The following is a 9,338-nucleotide window of genomic DNA, read 5'->3' on the forward strand; positions in this document are numbered from 1 at the left end:
AATAAAGTTAACACATCATTGGCACAGCTAACAAAAAAATAAAAATGAAGATGATGCAAATCAATAAAATCAGAGATGAAAAATAAATAACAATACAAATAAAAAGATGCATCAGGAAATACTACAAAGGGCTGTATGCTAATAGAGTAGGAAACCTAGGAGAAATGGATATATTCCTGGCACATACAACCTACCTATATTGAGCCATGAAGACATAAATCATCTAAATGGACTATTTATCAAAACAGAGATCAAATCAGTAATAAAGACCACTCCAACAAAGAGAAGCCCAGGTCCTGAAGGCTTCATGGCAGAATTATACCAAACATTTAAAGGAGAACCAACTCCCATTCTTATCAAGCTATTCAAAGCAATTGAAAGGGAGGTAATCCTCCCAAAATCCTTCTATGAAGCCTGCATCAACTTAATTCCTAAGCCAGAAAAAGATAGGACAGAGAAAGAGAACTATAGACTAATATCCCTGATGAATGTAGACACAAAAATACTCAACAAAATACTACCTGATCAAATCCAACAACACATCAGAAATATCCTTCACCCAGACCAAGTGGGATTTACTCTATGCAGAGATGATTAACATCTGAAAATCAATAAACATGATTAACCACATTAACAAGCAGAGGACCAAAAACCATATGATTATCTCAGTAGATGCATAGAAAGCATGTGACAAAATCTAACACCATTTTATGATGAAAACTTTAAGCAAATTGGGTATAAAAGGAGCATTCTTCAATATAATCTAAGAAATCTAAGACAAACCAACAGCCAACTTTTACTGAATGGGAAAAAATTTGAAGCATTCCCATTAATATTCAAAATCAAAGGTGCCCATTCTCACCATTTCTATTTAATATAGTCCTGAAAGTTTTAACCAGAACCTTCAGGGAGGTAAAAGAAATCAAAGGGATACAAATCGGGAAGGAAGAATTCAAACTATCCCTATTTGCTGATGGCATGATTATATATATATATCCCAAAAGACCCCATGAATAAGCAAGTTTGGTAATGTAGCAGGATATAAAATCAACAGGCAAATAAATGAAGAGCATTTGTATACACAGACAATGCCATAAATGAGAAAGAACTTCTAAGACCAGTCCCATTCATGATAGCTAAAAAAAGCAATCAAACACCTTGGAATAAATTTAACCAAGGGTTCCAATGACCTCTGTGATAAAAATTACAAAACTAAACAAAAAGAAATAGAAGACATAAAAAGTGGAAATATCTTCCATGTTTTAGATTGGAAGCATCAACATCTTCAAGATGTCCAAACTACTGAAAGAAATTTATAGTTTCAATGTGATCCCAACAAAATTTCCAATAACATTCTTCTCAGATCTAGAAAAAATGATGATAAATTTATATAGTAGTACAAGAGACCCCAAATAGCTAAATCAATTTTATACAACAAAAATGAAGTGGAAGATATCACAATACCAGACCTCAAGACATACTACAGGACAGGTATAATCAAAACAGCCTAGTAATGGCACAAAACAGACATGTAGAACAACAGAGCAGAACAGAAACCCCAGAAATAAATCCACACATCTACAACCAATTTATCCTTGACAAAGAATCAAAAAACAACTCCCAGATCCAAGACAGTCTCTTCAACAAATGGTGCTGGGAAAACTGGATTCCCATATGCATAAATATGAAACAAGTCTCCTGCCTCACACCTTACACAAGAATCCACTCAAAATGGATCACAGACCTGAATCTACAAACTGATACCATCAAAATACTAGAGAATATTGGGTAATGCTACAAGGTGTTGGCATAGGGAAAGGTTCCTTAGAAAAGCCCCCCAGAAGCACAGGCAATCAAAGCCAAGATTAACAATTGGGTTACATCCAACTGAGAAGTTTCTGCACTCCAAATGAAACACTCAACAAAGGGAAGAGGCGACCAACAGCATGGGAGGAAATATTTGCAGACAAAATAACTGACAAAGGATTAACTTCCAGAATCTATAAAGAGCTCAAGAAACTCAACAACAAGGAAACAAACAATCCAATTAAGAAATGGGTAAAGGAATTAAAGAATTTTTGAGTTTAAAGAGAGGAAATTCAAATGGCAGATAGACACATGAAAAAATGTTCAGGATTGCTAGCCATCTGGGAAATGCAAATCAAAACCAAACGTAGTTTCACCTCATTCTTGTTAGAATGACTATCATTTAGGGGCCGGTGCTGTGGCTCACTGGGCTAATCCTCTGCCTGCGGTGCCAGCATCCCATATGGGCACCGGGTTCTAGTCCCAGTAGCTCCTCTTCCAGTCCAGCTCTCTGCTGTAGCCCAGGAAGGCAGTGGAGTGCTTGGGCCCTGCACCTGCATGGGAGACCATGAGGGAGAATCTGGCTCCTGGGCATAGCAGCCATTTGGTGGGTGAACCAATAGAAGGAAGACCTTTATCTCTGTCTCTCTCTCTGTCTATAACTCTACCTGTCAAATAAATAAAAATAAAAATAAAAAAGAATTACTATCATATGGAAATTAAGGAACAACGAATGCTGGCAAGAATGGGGGGAGAAGAGTTCTTTAATCCATTGTTGATGGGAATGCAAACTTGTACAGAGTCTTTGGAAGACAGTATGGAGATAGCTCAGAAAGCTGAATATAGACCTACCATATCACCTAGGCAACCCACTCCTGGGAATTTATCCAAAGGAAATGAAATCATCATATGAAAGAACTATCTGTACACTCATGTCCACTTCAGCTAAATGTAAAATACCTAAGATATGGAATCAATCCAGATTTCCATCACCTCAAGGATGGATAAAGAAATAATGACACATATACATGTGTATATGTGGTAAAAAAACAATAAAATCTTGTCATTTGCAACAAAATGGATTAAACTGGAAACCATTATATTTAGTGAAATAAGCCAGTCACAAAAGGACAAATACCATATGGTCTTTCTGATCTATAGTAACTAATAGAGTACTTAAAATGTAATCTATAGGAGTGAAATTGACACTTTGAGGCATGATATGAACAGCCCATGCCTTGATTATTGGGGAATACTGCTTTTCTTGTTTGTTTTTGTTCTTTACTCCTTTCTTTATTCATACTAGTCAGTGAACACTCCACTTGGTGTATGTTAAATCTTATGAGTATAAATATTAATGGAAAATTGATTTCTGTAAAAAATAAGAATGGAAGGGTCAGTGATCTGTTGTAGCAAGTAAAGTTGCAACTTTTGTGCCAGCATTTCATATGGGTGCTGGTTCAAATCTTAGCTGCTCTACTTTCCAATCCAGCTGTCAACTATGGCTTTGGAGAGCAGTAAAGGTGGGCCAAGTTCTTGGTCTCCTGCACCCATGTGGGAGACCTGGAAAAAACTCCTTTCTCCTTGCTTCAGATCAGTGCAGCTCTGGCTGTTGTGGCCATCTGGAGAGTGAACCAGCAGATGGAAAAATGGAAAGTATCTCTCTCTCTCTCTCTCTCTCTCTCTCTCTCTCTCTCTCTCTGCCTCTCTTCCTCTCCTTCTCTCTCTGTATAACTCTGGTTTTCAAATAAACAGATACATCTTTGAAAAAGGTGGGGCTCAGCATTGCTCATCAATACTACAGTGGTTATCACCTCACATATGTAAAAATGGATATTACCAAAAAGTAAAAAAAAAAAAGATGAGTTTTGAACAAGAGAAAAGGAAACACATGAATTGTAGGAACGTAAATTGATACATCCACTATGGAAAACATGATGGAGGTGCCTCTAAAAATGGAATGAACGACAAAGCTGTCCCACTAATGGATGTGTATAGAAAAGAAATAAAATCAATCTTTAGGATATACCTGCACATGCATGTTCATGTAAGCATTATTCACAAGTACAAGATATGGAAATAACCACATCATCTGTCAACAGATGAAAAGAGAGAATAAGACACGTACACAAAGTGGAATCAAATTCAACATTAAAAAAGAAATTCTGATATTTTGTCACTACATGAATCCCAAAGTATGAATGTGGACCTTATGCTGTTTAACATAACACAGAATAAATAAATGCCACTTATTTGTGGAATCTAAGAAAGCCAATCATAAGCCCAGAATATATTACAAGTTTCCAGGGGCTAAGTGTGAAATGACTGGTGCAGCTCAGGTTGTTGTGGTCAATTGGAGAGTGAACCTGAGGATGAAGACCTCTCTCTATCTCTCTACCTTTCCTTCTCTCTCTGTATAACTCTGACTTTCAAATAAATAAATAAATAATTAAAAGAATTATGGATCCCTGTTAGGAATTTGGAAAACATTATGCTGAGTGAAATAAGACAGTCCCAAAGGGACAAATATCATATGTTCTCCCTGATTGGTGACAACTAAATGAGCACCAAAAAGGAAATCTGTTAAAGTGAAATGAACACTATGAGAAACGGTGACTTGATCAGCCCTTGCCCTGACTGTTGATGAACAACTTAATATGTTATCCCTCTCTTAGTATTTTTTTTGTTTGTCCTACTTAATATTTTTGGTTGAATACTGTAATCAATACACAGTTATTATTAAGTGTTGAAACTTAACTGAAAAGTGATCAATGTTAAATATAAGAGTGGGAATAAGAGAGGGAAGAGATGTGCAATTTGGAACATGCTCAAGCTGACTTGCCACACACAGTATAATTAGAAACATACCAGGGGATTCCAATTCAATCCCATCAAGGTGGCATGTGCCAATGCCATCTCACTAGTCCAAGTGATCAATTTCTGCTCACAGTTGATCATAATGATAGGACTAAGAGCCAAAGGGATCATATAAACAAGACTAGTGGCTGCAAATACTAATGGATAGAATCAAAAAGGGAGAGAATGATCCAACATGGTAAGTGGGAGACACAGCAGACTCAAAGAATGGCAGATGTCTTAAAGAGCATTCTTGTCTCAGAATCAGCCCTTAAGGCATGTGGATCTGGCTGAAAAGCCCATGAGAGCATTTCAGTCATGGAAAGCCAAGACACTCTGGCAAAAAAAAATGACCTAAATGAAAAATCTCCACTAGTGAGATCCCAGTGGAAAGAACAGGTCATCAAAGAAGGAGGTACCTTTCTCTGAAGGGAGGAGAGAACTTCCACTTTGACTATGACCTTGTCTAAATATGATCAGAGTTGGTGAACTCTAAAGGATTCCATAGCCTTGACAACTTGTGATAAGAGCCTAGGGTGATTACTGATGCCATAAACAAGAGTGTCAATTTGTTAAGTCAACAACAGGAGTCACTGTGCACTTACTCCTCATGTAGGGTCTCTGTCCTAATGTGCTGTACATTGTAATTTAATGCTATAACTAGTACTCAAGCAGTATTTTTCACTTTGTGTTTCTATGTGGGTGCAAATTGTTGAAATCTTTACTTAATATATGCTAAACTGATCTTCTTTATATAAAGAGAATTGAAAATGAATCGATGTGAATGGAAGGGGAGAGGGAGCGGGAAAGGGGAGGGTTGTGGGTGGGAGGGAAGTTATGGGGGGGAAGCCATTTTAATCCATAAGCTGTACTTTGGAAATTTATATTCATTAAATAAAAGTTTATATATATATATATATATATATATATATATATATATATATATATATATATATATATATATATATATAATTATGGGTAAAAAAGAGGGAGTAGGAAGAAAGGCAGGAGTTTGGATGGGAGGGAGGGAGGGGGAGAAGAAGCATCATATTCCCAAATCCTTACATAGTAAATTCATGAAGTTGTATTCCTTAAACAAAAATAAATAAATAAATAAATAAATAAATAAATAAATAAATAAATAAATAAATAACCTAGTCACGCACATGTGAGCTGCAGATGCCTTTACTTGCCTTATTAAGATGGCACTTTCTTCCTGCTAGTCACCAGTTGCCTTTGTGAGGGAATAGAGAGAAATCAGTGTGCTCTTCTGTCACAGGGTAAGGTGGGAAAACTGTCCCTCACTGTCTCACCAGGCTTGACTCAAAGTCAAAGCTGTCCACATGGTTCTCCCTTAGGTAATATCACAGGTGACACAGGATGTCACAGATAGAGCTCACCTAGCTCCAAGAAGATGGTGTCTCCTCCAGATCCAGCTGTGGGAGTCCCCATGGTGTCCCCACCCACTGCTATGTATTTGTACTGTCCTTGCTGCTCCACTGAGTCTTCCTACTTCCTGTAGGATTTCCACAGCAAACTTCTCTTAAACTCTGTCCTGGAAATGCAGTTACTTCACCTTCTTTCTGTTATCTTCCTGTGGTCAAAATCAGCCCATCTTATCTATTCAGCCATCTTGGACCTCCTGTTCTGCTGTATTAAGTTCTGAAGTAATCTCAAGCATATTACACCTGAAAATCTTCAATGAATGAGGCATGAATTTGTGTCAGGCACTGTGACTGGCAAATGATGATGAAGATTACAAAGTGTCATTATATTGCTTGGAAGCATTCAAGATGTTATTAAGAAAATTGGAATTTGAATATAGGTATATCTGATGTTGAAGTCCAGATTCTTAGCCAATAATATTTTGTTCATATGGTTAATGGGTTTTCATTTTATCAGAGTACACTTTAAAGATTTCCAAAGTGATTGCCTACTTGCTACCTGCATATTAACTTGCTACATTCTCACAATACTGCAATTAAAATAAATCCAACTGTAGAGTAAATGAAATGAGTCTATATGAGTCAATTATTAAGTAGGAACTATTAGCGTGAAAAAGAACAGAGGTATTCAGACTATAGTTTAAAATTTTAAATTCAATTAATTTATGAGGGGGCGGAGCCAAGATGGCGTATAGTGAGGACGTGCGCCTTAGCTTGGGAAAATAAAATTTCATAAAAGTGGAATTACTGTAGCCTCAGGAAAAGACTCAAGAAAAAAACTGCAGAGGAAACGCTTCCGGATCTAGTGGATGTGAAACAGAGGACTTACAGGGAGCCCACCACGTGGAAAACCAACCGAGAAGAGCCGAGCGGCGGGAGACGAGCCAGAGCCACAAATCTTGCCAGCGCGGGAACCCGAGGAGGGTAAGACAAAGACCTCAGAAACCCAAGACATTGGGGGTGGGGGAAACAGAGGCCTCTCACTTCACTCACCAAGCAAAACAAAGAGCACCGCGATTTTACATATGTAAAGCGCAGCCAAACTCAGTAACTTTAGTGAAACTGGAGAACACATTGAGGGCTGCATAAACTCTTTGTGTGGTCCCTGGGGTAGATCAAACAAATACTCACAGAGGCCAGATTTCAACTACCCTCAACTCCACTCCCAACTGAGTCAAAAAAAAAAAAAAGACAGAGAGAGAGAGAGAGCAAGCCAGCAAGGAGCAAGTGAGTGAGCAATCTGGGAGAGTCACTCTTTACACAGCCTTAAACCTGAAAAATCAAGCATAGCTCTCTGGCCACACCCATCACAGCCACTAAGGATTCAACAAAGCAGACAGCTCACTTAGAGGCATAGTATAACGAGAAAAAAAACACCACAGCAAAAAAAAAAAAAAAACCCACCATAAATTATCTCCAACATGCCAAACAACAAACATAGAAACTGAGGTAACAAGAGCAAGGAAGACACTATGACGCCCCCAAGTGAACAAGACACACCAATGCAAGATTATGAAGATGAAGAGATAGAGGAAATGCAAGAAGCAGATCTCAAAAAATTGATAAGAACATTAAGAAGTTCTCAAAAACAAATTCTTGAACTACAGAAATCCTTAATGGACAAGATAGAAAATCTCTCCCGTGAAAATGAAATATTAAGGAGGAATCAAAATGAAATTAAACAACTAGTAGAACAGGAAACTGAGATAGTGACCAAAAACCAAAATGAAATGAAGAACTCAATAGATCAAATGGCAAACACATTAGAGAGCCTTAAAACAGAATGGGTGAAGCAGAAGAGAGAATATCGGAATTAGAAGACAGAGAACAGGAAAGGAAACAGACAAATCAAAGAAAAGAAGAAGAAATCAGAAATCTAAAAAATACTGTCAGGAATCTACAGGATACTATTAAAAAACCCAACATTAGGGTTCTAGGAGTTGCTGAAGGCATGGAAAGGGAGAAAGGATTAGAAGGCCTTTTTAGTGAGATACTAGCAGAAAATTTCCCAGGTTTGGAGAAGGACAGAGACATCCTAGTACAGGAAGCTCATAGAAACCCTAATAAACATGATCAAAAGAGATCCTCACCACGACACGTCATAATCAAACTCACCACAGTGAAACACAAAGAAAAGATCCTAAAATGTGCAAGAGAGAAACACCAGATTACTCTCAGAGGATCTCCAATTAGACTTACAGCTGATTTCTCATCAGAAACCCTACAAGCTAGGAGAGAATGGCGAGATATAGCCCAGGTACTAAGAGAGAAAAACTGCCAGCCCAGAATATTATATCCTGCAAAGCTCTCATTTGTGAATGAAGGTGAAATAAAGACCTTTCACAGCAAACAGAAATTGAAAGAATTTGTCGCCACTCATCCAGCCCTGCAAAAGATGCTTAAAAATGTGTTACATACAGCAACACAGAAACATGGTAACCAATATGAAAGAAGATAAAGGAAGGAAACCTCACAGCAAAAGACCACAAGAATCTCAAACCAGATATTAGAAAATATCTTTGGCAAATCGCAGGGCAAAGTTACTCCTTCACAATAGTCACATTGAATGTTAATGGCTTGAACTATCCAGTTAAAAGACACCGATTGGCGGATTGGGTTAAGGAACAAAACCCATCTTTTTGCTGCTTACAAGAAACGCATCTTTCCAACAATGATGCATACAGGCTGAAAGTGAAAGGCTGGAAAAATATATACCATGCCAACAGAAAAGAAAAAAGAGTGGGCGTAGCCATCTTAATATCAGACAACATAAACTTTACCACAAAAGTGTCAGGAGAGACAAAGAGGGGCACTATATAATGATTAAGGGATCCATTCAACAGGAAGATATAATGATTATCAATGTATATGCACCTAATCACAGGGCACCAGCTTATTTAAAAGACTTGTTAAGGGACTTAAAGGGAGACTTAGACCCCAATACAATAGTACTGGGGGACTTCAATACTCCACTCTCAGAGATAGACAGATCAACAGGACAGAAGATCAACAAGGAGACAGTAGATTTAAATGACACTATAGCCCAAATGGATCTAACAGATATCTACAGAACATTTCATCCTACATCTAAGGACTTTACATTCTTCTCAGCAGTACATGGAACCTTCTCTAGGATTGACCACATACTAGGCCATAAAGCAAGTCTCAGCAAATTCAAAAGAATTAGAATCATACCATGCAGCTTCTCAGACCACAAAGGAATGAAATTGG

This window comes from Lepus europaeus, chromosome Y, assembly GCF_033115175.1.
Source record: "Lepus europaeus isolate LE1 chromosome Y, mLepTim1.pri, whole genome shotgun sequence".
NCBI classification, from domain to species: Eukaryota; Metazoa; Chordata; class Mammalia; order Lagomorpha; family Leporidae; genus Lepus; species Lepus europaeus.